Source organism: Mobula hypostoma, chromosome 11, assembly GCF_963921235.1.
Source record: "Mobula hypostoma chromosome 11, sMobHyp1.1, whole genome shotgun sequence".
Classification (NCBI taxonomy): Eukaryota; Metazoa; Chordata; class Chondrichthyes; order Myliobatiformes; family Myliobatidae; genus Mobula; species Mobula hypostoma.
In genome coordinates, this window is record NC_086107.1 from 1482270 (window position 1) to 1499327 (window position 17058).

The window sequence follows — 17058 nt, forward strand, 5'->3', positions numbered from 1 at the left end:
TGTCTGTGAAGAGCGCCTGACCGTCTGCACTGCACAAGGGACTCTGGACCTGCTGCGAAGGGCCGTACACCACTCTCAGGGCTTCATAAAACCCGCTGTAGTCGCCGGTGTCTGCGCAAAGCTGAGTTATCTTTGCAAGGTTGGTCCACCACACGTTCTAAATCTCTCGAAACTTGCGCTGGAGGTTGCTGCATAAAAGGCGGAAGGCTGCTTTCTTATCAGGACAAGACGGCTGAGCGAGGTGCACCTGGTGGGCAGATCTCTTCCTCGCCAGCAATTCTTGGATCTCCTGGTTGTTTTCATCGAACCAGTCCTTGTTCTTCTTTGTGGAAAACACTAGGATTGTTTCAGAGGTTTGCAGGATGGTGGTTTTTAGGTGTTCCCAAAGCCCTTCTGGAGAGGAGTCTGTGGGAAAACTGGGATCCTGAAGCCTCGACTGAAGATTCCTCTGAAAGCCAGCTTTCACTTCAGCTGACTGGAGGTTGCCACCCTGAAACTTCTCTGGAGCGCTTCCTCCCTTTGGCTTGGGTTTGAAGTGGAGACAGGTTTGCAGCGGACAAGACAATCTGCGCTGGGCATCACTCGGGTGAGTAAGACATCCCGAAGGTCGCTCTGGCGCACCAAGATGTAGTCTATGAGGTGCCAATGCTTGGAACGAGGATGCATCCAGGTTGTCTTCAGACTATCTTTCTGCTGGAAAATGGTGTTAGTGATGGTGAGTTGCTGCTCAGCACAATACTCTAACAGAAGGCGCCCGTTGTCGTTGCAGTTTCCAACACCATGTTTGCCAAGTACTCCTTTCCAGGCTTCTGAATCTTGGCCTACTCTGGCATTGAAGTCGCCAAGAATGAAGACCTTGTCATCTGCCATCAGGTTGGAGGCATTTACACATTTTAATTCCACATCCCATTCCCATTCTGACATGTCTATCCACGGCCTCCTCTACTGTAAAGATGAAGCCACACTCAGGTTGGAGGAACAACACCTTATATTCCGTCTGGGTAGCCTCCAACCTGATGGTATGAACATCGACTTCTCTAACTTCTGCTAATGCCCCACCTCCCCCTCGTACCCCATCTGTTATTTATTTTTATACACACATTCTTTCTCTCACTCTCCTTTTTCTCCCTCTGTCCCTCTGACTATACCCCTTGCCCATCCTCTGGTTCCCCCCCCCTTGTCTTTCTCCCTGGGCCTCCTGTCCCATGATCCTCTCATATCTCTTTTGCCAATCACCTGTCCAGCTCTTGGCTCCATCTCTCCCCCTCCTGTCTTCTATCATTTTGGATCTCCCCCTCCTCCTCCCACTTTCAAATCTCTCACTAACTCTTCCTTCAGTTAGTCCTGACGAAGGGTCTCGGCCTGAAACGTCAACTGTACCTCTTCCTAGAGATACTGCCTGGCCTACTGCATTCACCAGCAATTTTGATGTGTGTTGGGGGAAATGGAAACAAGCTTTGGTTAGGCCACCTATTCTAGGCCCTTCTCCGTGTGGAGCAGGCAGTGCTGTCCCTAGAGAAAGCTGCTTGGTCATTCAGGGTGCTGCCAAATGATATCGCCATCTCCGGGGTCAACGTCAGACGACCCATACACCTGAACCGCCTGCGTGCAGGATCAGAACTGCGGTTTCCAGTGTTGTCTTCCACCTGCCGTGTTCGCCCCTTTCCCGTCGCTGCAGGGCTTGATGAATGGTCGTAGACGTGGGTGTGTCCTTCGGCCTGCGCTATGGTATTTTAGGTGGAGGGCAGTGTGCGCGGTACTGGCCCCACCCTTTGCACCCGGGGTTCAACTGCCATAGCCTAGCAAGCTGGGAGGGTGACAGCGAGGTCCGCGGGTCGTAGGATTTACGTCGGAGTGGTGGATGGCCTGACAAGGCTAACGATCCCTGCCTGCCCGGGTTTGGATTCAGAGTTGTCCTTCTCTTAGACTGGCTGCCAACCAAGGCCAACAAGCCCAGCCGACCCATCCAGTTATACCGCTGGACACTCGGTCGCGCCATGGCATAGCAAGCTCGGCGGAAACGGAGGGCACCGATGAGAAGGTGTTGCTACAGACGCAGTAATGTAGGAGAGGCCACTTGCAGTGGTCTGCCTAGCAGGCCAGACAGTGACCACGCGGCGATCACTACACCGGGAAAGGAGAGGCGATGTATTGCACGTACACTTTCCCTGGGTGAGCAGGATGTCAGGCCCAGACCTCACCCACCCCCCCATAAGATATAGGAGTAGAATTAGGCTATCTGGCCTATCGAGTCTGCTCTGCCATTTCATCATGGCTGATCCAATTTTCCTCTCAGCCCCAATCTCCTGCCTTCTCCCAATAACCCTTCATGCCCTGACCAATCAAGACTCTTACCAACCTCTGCCTTAAATATACATAAAGACTTGGCCTCCACAGCTGCCTGTGGCAAAGAATTCCACAGATTCACCACCCTCTGGCTAAAGAAATTCCTCCTCATCTCCGTTCTACCCTCTATTCTGAGGCTGTGTCCTCTGGTCTTAGATTCTCCCACCATAGGAAGCATCCTCTCTATCAAGGCCTTTCACCATTGATAGGTTTCAATGAGGTCACCCCTCATTCTCTGAATTCCAGTGAATACAGGCCCAGAGCCACCAAATGCTCTTCATATCACAAGCCATTCAATCCTGGAATCATTTTTGTGAACCTCCTTGAACCCCTGCAGTTTCAGCACATCCTTTCTAAGATAGGGGCACAAACCTGCTCACAGTACTCCAAGTGAGGCCTCACCAGTGCTTTATATAGTCTCAGTATTACATCCTTGCTTTTATATTCTGGTCTGCTTGAAATGAATGCAAACGTTGCATTTGCCTTCCTCACCTGAGACTCAGCCTGCAAGTTAACTTTTAGGGAATCCTGCACAAGGACTTCCAAGTCCTTTTCCACCTAAGCTTTTTGTATTTTCTCTCCATTTAGAAAACAGTCAACTCTTTCATTTCTTCTACCAAAGTGCATGACCACACATTTTCCAACACTGTATTCCATCTGACATTTCTTTGCCCATTCTCCTAATCTAAGACCTTCTGTAGCCCCTCTACTTCCTCACAACTACCTGCCCTTCACCTATCTTAATATTGCCTGCAAATGTTATAATAAAGCCATCAATTCCATCATCCAGATCATTAACATGTAACATAAAAAGAATTGGTTCCAACACAGACTCCTGTGGAACACCACTAGTCACCGGCAGCCAGACAGAAAAGGCTCCCTTTATTCTCAATATTTGCTTCCTGCCAATCATCCACTGCTTTATCCGTGCTAGAATCTTTCCTGTAATACCACAGACTTATAACTTGTTAAGCAGCCTCATGTGGCACCTTGTCAAAGGCCTGAAAATCCAAGTACATAAAATCAACCCATTCTCCTTTGTCTATCCTGTTTGTTACTTTCTCAAAGAATTCCAACAGATTTGAGGAAACCACGTTGACTATGGCCTGTTTTATCATGTGGCTTCAAGTTCCCTGAGACCTCATCCTTAATAATCAACTCCAACATCTTCCCAACCACTGAGGTCAGATTAACTGGCCTATGGTTTCCTTTCTTCTGTCTCTTTCCCTTCTTGAAGAGTAGAGTGAATATTTGCAATTTTCCAGTCTTCTAGAACCATTCCTGAATCTAGTTATTCTTGAAACATCATTACTAATGCCTCCACAATCTCTTCAGCCACCTCTTTCAGAACCCTGGGGTGTACATCATCTGGTCCTGGTGACTTATCTACCTTCAGACCTTTCAGTTTCCCAAGAACCTTCTCCCCATTAATGGTAACTTCACACACTTCATAACGTCTGGACCGTAAACTAGCTAGTGTCTTCCACAGTGAAGACCACAAAAAATGCTCCAATTTATCTGCCATTTCATTGTCTCCCCATTGCAATATCTCCAGCATCATTTTCCAGCGGTCCGATATCCACTCTCATCTCTCTTTTATACTTTGTGTCTGAAGAAACTTTTGATATCATCTCTTTAATATTATTGGCTAGTTTACTTTCGTATTCCATCTTTTTAATTGCCTTCTGTTGGTGTTTAAAAGCCTCCCAATCCTCTTAACTTCCTGCTAAATTTTGCTCTATTAAATGCCCTCTCTTTGTTGGCTTTGACTTATCGTTAGCCACGGTTGTGTCATCTTTCCTTTAGAATATTTTTTCCTCTTTGGGATGTATATATCCTGTGCCTTCGAATTGCTTCCAGAAATTCCAACCATTGCTGTTCTGTCCTCCCTGCCAGTATTCTTTTCCAATCAGTTCTGGCCAACTCCTCTCTCTCATGCCGCTGAAATTCCCTTTACCCCACTGTAATACTGATGCCTCTGACTTGAGTGTCTCCTCAAATTTCAGGGTGGGTTTGATCATATAATGATCACTCGCTCTTAAGGGTTCTTTTACCTTAAGCTCTCTAATCAATTCTGGTTCATTGGACAACACCCAATCCAGAATAGCTGATCCTCTAGTGGGCTCAACCACGAGCTGCTCTAAAAAGCCATCTTGTAAGCACTCTAGAAATTCCTCCTCCTGGAATCCAGCACCAACCTGATTCCCAATCTACTTGCATATTGAAATCCCCCATGACTATTGTAACATTGTCCTTTTGGCATGTATTTTCTATCTCCCTTTGTAATTTGTAGACCAGATCCTTACTACTGTTTGGGGGTCTGTTTAAAACTCCCATCAGGGTCTTTTTACTGTTGCAGTTCCTTGGCTCTATCCACAGTGATTCAACACCTTCTGACCCTACGTATTGACTTCATTTTTTACAAAAAGAGCCACACCACCCCCTCTGCCTTCCTACTTGTCCTTTTTGATACAATGTGTATCTTTGGACATTAAGCTCCCAGCAATAATCTTCTTTCAGCCATGATTTGGAGATGCCTACAACATGCTAATCTGTAACTTTGCTACAAGTTCATCTACCTTATTCTGTATACTGCACTCATTCAAATACAACACCTTCAGTCCTGAGGGTTAACTTGTAGGTTGAGTCAGTGGTGAAGAAGGTGAATGCAATGTAAGCATTCATTTCAAGAGGACTAGAAAACAAAAACAAAGATGTAATGTCGAGACTTTTATAAAGCACTGCTGAGGCCTCGCTCGGAGTATTGTGAATGGGTTTGGGCCTCTGATCTTGGAAAGGATGTGCTGAAACTGGAGAGGGTTCAAAGGAGGATCGCAAATATGATTCCAGGGTTGAATGGCTTGTCATATGAAGAGCGGTTAATAGCTTTGGGCCTGTATTCACTAGAGTTCAGAAGAAGGGGTGACCTGATTGAAACCTATCAAATGGTGAAAGGCCTTGATAGAGTGGATGTGGAGAGGATGGTGGGAGAGTCTAAATCCAAAGGAGACAGCCTCAGAATAGAGGGACGTCCATTTAGAATGGAGATGAAGAGGAATTTCTTTCGCCAGTGGCTGTTGCACAGACAGCTGTGGGGGCTAGGCCACTGTGTGCATTTAAGGCCGAGGTTAATAGTTTCTTGATTAGTCGGTGTGACAGGTTACGTGGAAAAAGCAGGAGGGTGGAGTTGAGAGGGAAATGGATCAGCCATGATGAAAAGATGGAATTGCTTTAATAGTCCGAATGGTCTAATTCTGCTCCTGTATCTTGTGGTCTCATGGTCTATCAGTGTCAAAAAGTGTCGCTTTTTTAATGCAAGCGCACGCTGTTGGTGCTATTTACAAACTGCTTGGAGTACGGTGTTGCGTCTAATGGCTATGCGCTTGCATGCGACTGATGCTCATTAGAAACTGCTTGGCAACAGTCTCCTGTCCCAAATAAATGTAGGGAATCCCAGCTATTTCCTCAATTTGTTTTTGTTCTTTAAGATTTGTCCCAGATAAGTGGCTGTTCAGATTAAACGATGGCTCAATTATTGGGCATCGGCTGTACATTTGAAGTTGACAAGAGCAGGTTGGTACACCTTTGCTGTGATGGAAACCCAGGTGTGGGCCGCACAGATGTGGCAGCTGAAGGGCCTGTTCCTGTGTTGGATCGATTACTAGACAGAATACAGATGCTGATCTCCTTAGCGGGGCTGGAGACACAGTGGTGGGGCAAAAACAATCACTACACTCTCCTCTCCCCACTCCCCCTTAAACATTACCTCTAATTCTGTCCAAGTCCACCCCCTCTTCCCCCACTCCCCCAAGCAGCCTGTTGCAGTCCTCCCCTCGGTGTGAAGAAACTCACCACCCGTGTCCCACTCCACACGGCCGGTCCATGAGTTAGAGCTGCTGATGTCACAGACTAAACCACTTACACGTTCCCCAGATAAACCCATCCAATGACAGACTAACCTTGAGGTTAAATTTATCCTCTGACAGGTTCAGAATCAGCTTTATTTATCATGCGTGCATCAAAATGTAGAGTGAAACACATTGTTTGTGTCAACAACCAACATAACCTAATGATGTGCTGGCAGCAGGCCACAACTGTTGCCACATAGGGTACTGTAGTAGTTAGCGTGATATACTACAGCTTGGGTGTCAGAGTTCGGAGGTCAAACCCAGCATCCTCTCCAAGGAGTCAGTACATCCTCCCCGTGGAATGCATGGGTTTTCTCTGGATATTCTGCCTTCCTCTCACAGTCTAAAGACATACTGGGTAGGTGAATCTGTCATTGTAAATGATTGGTTTAGGGTTATAATTGGGGTTGCTGGGGCAGAGTTGGTTTAAGTGTTGAAGGAGCCTACTGGCCTATTCCTCACGCTATCACTAAATAAATAAATATTTCAGCACCAAGATTGGATTCCCTCAGCAGAACAACACAACAGCAGCATAACCACCCACACACAGGCTTCCAACCCCAGGCCCAGCTACCTCCGTGCCCTCAGTCCCTGGCCTGGGCTTGCATGAACTGTCTATTCCTCTCCATAGATGCTGCCCGACCTGCTGAGTTCCTTCAATCTGCCTTTTTCAGCCTATGTTCCCAGCTGATCCAGATCCTGCTGCAAAAAATGGATTCAGAATAAGGTGTTTCATAAACAGAGGAAGTGAAGTGCAGGCAGACAATAGGATGCAAAGACATATCGAGGTAGATTGAGGTCAAAACTCCCATTTTATCGTGCTGGAGGACTGTTCAATAGTCTTTTAACAACGGGATTTAAGAGCCTGGTGGTATATGCATTCAGGCTTTTGTATTTCTGCCCAATGTGGGGGGGGGGTGCAGTCTTTGACTTTGCTGACTGTTGTACTGAGGCAGCGAGACGTGTAGACAGAGTCCTGGGGGGCGAGGCAGGTTTCTGTGATGTGCTGAGCTGTGTCCACGTCTCTGCATTTTCTTACAGTCACAGGCCTAGAGCAGTTGACATACCAAGATGTGATACATCCAGATGAGATGCTTTTTCTAGTGCATAGATAAAAATTCTCAGAGTCAACGGGAATGTGGTTACAAGTTAATGGGTGATCGTTTTAATACTGAGCTGTGTAGGAATTTCGTGTGTCCCGGGCAGGTGAATCTCTGGATTTCTCGTCCGCGTGGAGGGTGGGTTTCAAAGCCACTGGAAAAGTTTTGGATGTATTTAAGGCAGAGGTAGGTATAGATCCGAAAGATCGAGGAATGTATCATGGAGAACTACAGCACAGAAACAGGCCCTTCGGCCCATCTAGTCCAAACCCAATGACACCTGTGACCCAATTAACCTACAACCCCATACCTTCTTTGGACTGTGGGAGGAAAGTGAAGCACTAGAGGAAACCCACGTAGTCACCGGGAGAATGCACAAACTCTCCGGGCAGCGGTGGGAATTGAACCTGGCAATGTAAAGTGTTATGCTAACCTCTGTGGTATCATGCTGACACTGAAAGAGCTACCCTGATACCAAGGGGTAGAATTGGGCGAAATCTTGGAGATGATGGCGATAATCATTTGGGGGGAGAGGGAGGGAGGGAAGGGAGGAACGTACATCAGGGTGATGGATGTGTAGTATAGTGATCCATTAGTGGTCCTGAATGATCGATAATCATTTGGGCAGAGAGGGGAGGGTGGGAGTACATCAGGGCTATGGATGTGTAATATAGTGATCGATTAGTGGTCCTGAATGATCGATAATCATTTGGGGGGAGAGGGGAGGGAGGGAGTACATCAGGGCTATGGATGTGTAATATAGTGATCGATTAGTGGTCCTGAATGATCGATAATCATTTGGGGGGAGAGGGGAGGGAGGGAGTACATCAGGGCTATGGATGTGTAATATAGTGATCGATTAGTGGTCCTGAATGATCGATAATCATTTGGGGGGAGAGGGGAGGGAGGGAGTACATCAGGGCTATGGATGTGTAATATGGTGATCGATTAGTGGTCCTGAATGATCAATAATCGATGATTAATAATCATTTGGGGGGAGAGGGGAGGGAGGGAGTACATCAGGGCTATGGATGTGTAATATAGTGATCGATTAGTGGTCCTGAATGATCGATAATCATTTGGGGGGAGAGGGGAGGGAGGGAGTACATCAGGGCTATGGATGTGTAATATAGTGATCGATTAGTGGTCCTGAATGATCGATAATCATTTGGGGGGAGAGGGGAGGGAGGGAGTACATCAGGGCTATGGATGTGTAATATAGTGATCGATTAGTGGTCCTGAATGATCGATAATCATTTGGGGGGAGAGGGGAGGGAGGGAGTACATCAGGGCTATGGATGTGTAATATAGTGATCGATTAGTGGTCCTGAATGATCGATAATCATTTGGGGGGAGAGGGGAGGGAGGGAGTACATCAGGGCTATGGATGTGTAATATGGTGATCGATTAGTGGTCCTGAATGATCAATAATCGATGATTAATAATCATTTGGGGGGAGAGGGGAGGGAGGGAGTACATCAGGGCTATGGATGTGTAATATAGTGATCGATTAGTGGTCCTGAATGATCAATAATCGATGATTGATAATCATTTGTGAGGAGAGGGGAGGGAGGGAGTACATCAGGGCTATGGATGTGTAATATAGTGATCAATTAGTGGTCCTGAATGATCAATAATCGATGATCGATAATCATTTGGGGGGAGAGGGGAGGGTGGGAGTACATCAGGGCGATGGATGTGTAATATAGTGATCGATTAGTGGTCCTGAATCCTGGACAGAAGACAAGTCATTGGTTTCCATTCCTGGAGGCTCTGCCCATAGCCACTGCTGTTGGTTGCATCATAGATTCCTCAGTCTCATGTCTGGCTTTGTACAGCCAATAGGAAGGTTTGTTAGAGGACTCTGCCCATCACCCAATCAGCTGTTCAAACTTGGTTGTTAATTCAAAGAATGGGACCTACTCGAGTACGATGGGCGGTGAGGCGTGAAATGAAGTCAGAGACGACCTGTGAGTGTACTCAGGGTTCGGAATCTGAGAATTTTGGGTTGGGCTGTTTGGTGAAAGAGGTTGGGTGGAGGGTCCTGGGGACGGGTGTGTGCAGCTGACACTATATCGTGACTGTGGGCAGTGGTGGTTGTCCTCATGCCGTCAGATTTTCCCAGGAATGCGCCTGTTCCAGACAGCGACCCTTGTTAGTCTGGGACCTTCGGCCCATCTGAAAGTGTGGGGTAACGGTTACTGTCCTCAGGGCAGGTGGGTGAATGTCCCACCCGCACCGCCAAGGAGCTCTCACCAACAGCTCTTCAACCCAAAACGTTCACCGTTTCTCTCTCCACAGGTCTAAGTTCAAAGTAATCCCTATCAAAGCATGTATATGTCACCAAGTACTACCCTGAGATTCAGCTTCTCGCAGGTGTTCACAGTAGAACAAAAAATACAACAGAATTAATGAAGAGCTGCACACAAAGACTGGCAAACAACCCTGTGCATTAGGAGACAAACTATGCAAATACGCAATAAATAAATAATATTGAGAACGCGAGATGAAGATTCCTTGAAAGTGAGTCTGTAGGTTGTGGGAGTGAGTGAAGTTATCCCCTCTAGTTCACGAGCCTGATGATTCAGGGGTAATAACTGTTCCTGAGCCTCGTGATGCTGGCCTTGAGGGTCCTGTACCATCTTTCTGACGGCAGCGGTGAGTAGAGAGTGTGGCCTGGGTGGTGGGGTCCCTGAGGATTGAGGCTGCTTTCCTGTGACAGCGCTCTGTATAGATGTGCTCAGTGTTGACGGATCTTGGTGATGGATGCTGACTGACGTTCTGAGTTTATAGCATTTTCTGTTTTAATTTCAAATTTGCTGTATTTTTTTTTGAGGACTACCCTTTCATGGTGGACCTCCAACTCCCTCGGGACCCGTATGTTGGAGGTGAATTACACGTGGAATACAATGGAGGTGGACAGTGACCTCCCTTGCTAACAGTGCATATTGTTATTCACTCTGTTTGTCTGCAGTTCTGGTCACCTACACGAAAGGCTGAAAGTGTTTAGAGATAATTTACAAGGATTTTGCCAGGACTGGAGGTTGAAAAGGTTCGGACTTTATTCCCTGGAGTGCAGGAGAATGAGGGGGGATTTGTTAGAGGCGTACAACATTATGGGGGTATAGATAGGATAAATGCAAGCAGGTTTTTTTCCACTGAGGTTGGGAGGGGTGCGGTGTTAGAACTAGAGGTCATGTGTTAAGGGTGAAAGGTGAAGTGTTTTCAACATAATTGTATAAGGGCTAAGAGAGTTGTAAAAGTGCGCCTGAAGGCTTTGTGTGTCAATGCAAGGAGCATTCGTAATAAGGTGGATGAATTGAAAGTGCAGATTGTTATTAATGATTATGATATAGTTGGGATCACAGAGACATGGCTCCAGGGTGACCAGGGATGGGAGCTCAACGTTCAGGGATATTCAATATTCAGGAGGGATAGACATGAAGGAAGGGGAGGTGGGGTGGCGTTGCTGGTTAAAGAAGAGATTAACGCAATAGAAAGGAAGGACATAAGCCGGGAAGATGTGGAATCGATATGGGTAGAGCTGCGTAACACTAAGGGGCAGAAGATGCTGGTGGGAGTTGTGTACAGGCCACCTAACAGTAGTAGTGAGGTCGGAGATGGTATTAAACAGGAAATTAGAAATGTGTGCAATAAAGGAACAGCAGTTATAATGGGTGACTTCAATCTACATGTAGGTTGGGTGAACCAAATTGGTAAAGGTGCTGAGGAAGAGGATTTCTTGGAATGTATGCGGGATGGTTTTTTGAACCAACATGTCGAGGAACCAACCAGAGAGCAGGCTATTCTGGACTGGGTTTTGAGCAATGAGGAAGGGTTAATTAGCAATCTTGTCGTGAGAGGCCCCTTGGGTAAGAGTGACCATAATATGGTGGAATTCTTCATTAAGATGGAGAGTGACATAGTTAATTCAGAAACAAAGGTTCTGAACTTAAAGAGGGGTAACTTTGAAGGTATGAGACGTGAATTAGCTAAGATAGACTGGCAAATGACACTTCAAGGATTGACGGTGGATATGCAATGGCAAGCATTTAAAGGTTGCATGGATGAACTACAACAATTGTTCATCCCAGTTTGGCAAAAGAATAAATCAAGGAAGGTAGTGCACCCGTGGCTGACAAGAGAAATTAGGGATAGTATCAATTCCAAAGAAGAAGCATACAAATTAGCCAGAGAAAGTGGCTCACCTGAGGACTGGGAGAAATTCAGAGTTCAGCAGAGGAGGACAAAGGGCTTAATTAGGAAGGGGAAAAAAGATTATGAGAGAAAACTGGCAGGGAACATAAAAACTGACTGTAAAAGCTTTTATAGATATGTAAAAAGGAAAAGACTGGTAAAGACAAATGTAGGTCCCCTACATACAGAAACAGGTGAATTGATTATGGGGAGCAAGGACATGGCAGACCAATTGAATAATTACTTTGGTTCTGTCTTCACTAAGGAGAACATAAATAATCTTGCAGAAATAGTAGGGGACAGAGGGTCCAGTGAGATGGAGGAACTGAGCGAAATACATGTTAGTAGGGAAGTGGTGTTAGGTAAATTGAAGGCAGATAAATCCCCAGGGCCAGATGGTCTGCATCCTAGAGTGCTTAAGGAAGTAGCCCAAGAAATAGTGGATGCATTAGTGATAATTTTTCAAAACTCGTTAGATTCTGGACTAGTTCCTGAGGATTGGAGGGTGACTAATATAACCCCACTTTTTAAAAAAGGAGGGAGAGAGAAACCGGGGAATTATAGACCGGTTGGCCTAACGTCGGTGGTGGGGAAACTGCTGGAGTCAGTTATCAAAGATGTGATAACAGCACATTTGGAAAGCGGTGAAATCATCGGACAAAGTCAGCATGAATTTGTGAAAGGAAAATCATGTCTGACGAATCTCATAGAATTTTTTGAGGATGTAACTAGTAGAGTGGATAGGGGAGAACCAGTGGATGTGGTATATTTGGATTTTCAAAAGGCTTTTGACAAGGTCCCACACAGGAGATTAGTGTGCAAACTTAAAGCACACGGTATTGGGGGTAAGGTAATGATGTGGATGGAGAATTGGTTAGCAGACAGGAAGCAAAGAATGGGAATAAACGGGACCTTTTCAGAATGGCAGGCGGTGACTAGTGGGGTTCCGCAAGGCTCAGTGCTGGGACCCCAGTTGTTTACAATATATATTAGTGACTTGGATGAGGGAATTAAATGCAGCATCTCCAAGTTTGCGGATGACACGAAGCTGGGTGGCAGTGTTAGCTGTGAGGAGGATGCTAAGAGGATACAGAGTGACTTGGATAGGTTAGGTGAGTGGGCAAATTCATGGCAGATGCAATTTAATGTGGATAAATGTGAAGTTATCCACTTTGGTGGCAAAAACAGGAAAACAGATTATTATCTGAATGGTGGCCGATTAGGAGAAGGGGAGGTGCAGCGAGACCTGGGTGTCATTATACACCAGTCATTGAAAGTGGGCATGCAGGTACAGCAGGCGGTGAAAAAGGCGAATGGTATGCTGGCATTTATAGCGAGAGGATTCGAGTACAGGAGCAGGGAGGTACTACTGCAGTTGTACAAGGCCTTGGTGAGACCACACCTGGAGTATTGTGTGCAGTTTTGGTCCCCTAATCTGAGGAAAGACATCCTTGCCATAGAGGGAGTACAAAGAAGGTTCACCAGATTGATTCCTGGGATGGCAGGACTTTCATATGAAGAAAGACTGGATGAACTGGGCTTGTACTCGTTGGAGTTTAGAAGATTGACGGGGGATCTGATTGAAACGTATCAAATCCTAAAGGGATTGGACAGACTGGATGCAGGAAGATTGTTCCCGATGTTGGGGAAGTCCAGAACAAGGGGTCACAGTTTGAGGATAAAGGGGAAGCCTTTTAGGACCAAGATTAGGAAAAACTTCACACAGAGAGTGGTGAATCTGTGGAATTCTCTGCCACAGGAAACAGTTGAGGCCAGTTCATTGGCTATATTTAAGACGGAGTTAGATATGGCCCTTGTGGCTACGGGGATCGGGGCTATGGAGGGAAGGCTGGGACAGGGTTCTGAGTTGGATGATCAGCCATGATCATAATAAATGGCGGTGCAGGCTCGAAGGGCCGAATGGCCTACTCCTGCACCTATTTTCTATGTTTCTATGTTTAAGGGGAATATGAGTGAGGTGAGAACATGGAATGAGCTGTCAGGGCAAGAGGTGGATGCAGGTTTAATTTCAGCATTTAAGAGAAATTTTCATTTCATTTTTAAATCTTTATTAATTATTATTGAAAATCAAAAATTAATCAAGTCAACATATCAATATGTACAATAGAATTAAATTATCAAATAACTGATTAACAAAGCTAAACAATATATCAATAATAAGAAAAAATGTTAAAACTAAGATAAATTTTGATAAGTTAGTGGGTGGGAAGGGTATGGAGGGCTATAGTCTGGGGGTAGGTTGATAGGACTAGGCAGATTAATAGTTCAGCATGGACCAGATGGGCTGAAGGGCCTGCTTCTGTGCTCTAGTGCTCTGTGACTCAATGGTTTGTAATGTGGAGATTCATATAGCTGGTGATAAGTAAACAACACAAGTGATGTTCTAAAACCAAACCTGTCGCAAGCAGTCACACATTTCTGGATCACTATTCTATTCTTGCCACTGATAATGTCTCAGGCATTCAGGCAGGCTGTCCTGCCTTCTCCATACAGAAGGTCAGAGTTCTCACCTCTGCCTTCCTCTCCCAGTGGCCAGGGCAGAGGAGTGGGGGATATAAATAGGCTTTCTCTCATGGAGATAAGAGACCACAGCTTTAGATAAACTATTGCAACACACACAAAATGCTGCAGGAACTCAGTAGATCAGGCAGCTTCTATGGTGGCAAATAAACAGTGGGTATTTCAGGCCTGGACCCTTCATCGGGATGGGGAAGGAAGGGGACGGGGGCCAGAATGAGATGGTGGGCAACCTGGAAGTGGTAGTTAGATCAAGTGAGGAGGGATATGGGTGGTTGGGGATGGGTGAAGTAAGACACTGGGAGGCAATAGGTGGAAAAGATAATGGGCTGATAGGAAAGGAATCTGATTGGATAGGAGAGTGGCCCATGGGAGAAAGGGAAAGAAGAGGGCAGCCAGAGGGAGATTGCTGAATGGACAATGAACACTTACTCCGTATTAGATTAGATTATGAGGACATGCAGTCCTCTTTTATTGTCATTTAGTAATGCATGCATTAAGAAATGATACGATATTTCCTCCAGTGTGATATCACAGAAACACAGGACAGACCAAGACTGGAAAACCTAACAAAAACCACATAATTATAACATATAGTTACAACAGTGCAACGATACCATACTTAATGAAGAACAGGCCATGGGCACAGTAAAAGAGTTCAAAGTTTCTCGAAAGTCCCACATCTCACGCAGACGGGAGAAGCAAGAAAACTCTCCCTGCCATGCCCGACCATAGTCCGACTCTGAGTCGTCCAAAAACTTCGAGCCTCTGATCAGCCCTCCGACACCGAGTACTGAGCGCCATCTCTATCCAAATGATTCGACCTCAGTCTCGGTCGCCAGCAGCAGGCAAAGCCGGGGATTTTTAGGCCTTCCCTCCGGAAGATTCTGGATCGTGTAGTAACAGCAGCAGCGAACCTGTGTTTCAGAAATTTCTCCAGGTGTTCCTCTGTGCTTTCACGTCTGTCTCCATCAAATCAGAATTGTCTACGGCCCCTATTTAACGGATACAATATCATTTTCACCGGAGGGCTGCGTGCCCGTGGCGCACTGCTCTCTCTCCTCCCGTATTACGATTGCACTACTTATGTATATTTCTTAATGTAATTTGTAATTGTTATTACCACTGTACTGCTGCCACTAAACAGCAAATTTCACAACATCAGCCAGTGATAATATGCCTGGTTCCGATCCTGATGGGAAGGGGTTGGGGAGAACCAGAATGGAAAATGAGGGAAGTTGGAGAAATCGCTGTTTGTACCATCAGGTTGGAGGCTATCCAGACAGAGTAATGAGGTGTTGCTCCTCTACCCTGACCGTAGCCTCATCATGGCAGATGAGGAGGCTCTGGACCGACGTGCCGGAATGGGAATGGAAAGTAGATCTAAAATGGGTGACAAGCAGCAAAACCCGCCTGTTGTAGAGGACAGAGCGAAGGTGCTCGGCGAGGCGGCCCCCAAATCTACGACTGGTCACACTGATGTAGAGGAGGCCGCATCGGGAGCAGCAGACACAATCAACGATCCCAGCAGATTCACAGGTGAAGTGTCACCTCACCTGGAAGGACTGTTGGGATGGAGGTGAATGGGCAGGTGTGGCAATTTAGCCGCTTGCAGGGTTAAGACCTGGGAAGGAGGTGAGTGCGAAGGGGTGAATGGACAAGTGATCGGAGAGAGTCAGCCCTGTGGGAAAGTGGAGGGTGGGAGGCTGGGGAGGTAAAGGTGTGATTGGTGGTAGGATCCTGTTGAAGACCATGGAAGATGATGTGCTGGATGCAGACATTTGTGGGATTATAGGTAGGAATAAGGGGAATTCTATCCCTAAGGAAGATTTTTATTCTTCATCCCTTTATCTCTTCCACCTATCCTCTCCCAGCTTCTCACTTCATCCCCCTGCTCCCACCCACCCACCTTCCCCCTCACCTCTCCCTTAACGAAGGGTCTCGGCCTGAAACATCGACTGTAATACTTTCCGTAGATGCTGCCTGACCTGCGGAGTCCCTGCAGCATTTTGTGTGCATTGCTCACCAGTCACCCGACCACTTGTACTTCCCCGCTCCCCTTCCACTATTTCCCATTTCCTTATTCAAGGTCACCGCTGCCCGTGTTTGCATCCCCACCCTCACCCGTTACTGTGCATTGGAAGGGGGTGGTCGTCACACATACCGATGTTTGACTTGCACACTGTTCATACAGATCAGTTCATTACACAGTGCATTGAGGTAAATCAATAACAATGCAGAATAAAGCGTAACGGCCATGAGAGAGTGCAGTACAGGTAAACAATAAGGTGCAAGATCCTGAGGTCCGGAGCCCGTCTTATGGTGAATCTGTGGAATTGGTTGTCACAGGCAGATTTGAAGGCCAAGCCATTGGGTATATTTAAGGCAGAGTTTGATAGAGCCCTGATTAGTCAGGGCAAGAAAGGATACGGGAAGAAGGCAGGAGATTGAGAGTGAGAGGGAAAATGGATCAGCCAAGATGGGCCAAATGGCCTCATTCTCCTCCTATATTTTATGGTGTTATGGTCTAAGTACAACAGAATCAATGACCAAACACACGACAAGGCAGACAAACTGCAAATACCAAATAATAAGCAATAAATATCGAGGACATGAGATGAAGAGTCCATAGGTTGTGGGAAGAGTTCAGTGTTGTGGTGAGTTGAATTATCTCCTCTGGTTCAAGAGCCTGATGGTTGAGGGGTAATAACCGTTCCTGAACCTGGTGATGTGGGTCCTGAGGCTCCTGTACCTCCTTCCTGATGGCAGCAATGAGAGGAGAGCATGGCCTGGACGGTGGGGGTCCCTGATGATGGATGTTGCTTTCCTGTGTCAGCATTTCATGTGGACGTGCTCAGTGCTGGGGAGGGCTTTACCCATGAGGAACTGGGCCATATCCAACACTTTTTGTTGGACTCTGTAGGCTTGTGCCTCTGATTGGGACCGGGACCGGGGCCATCATCCCCGGA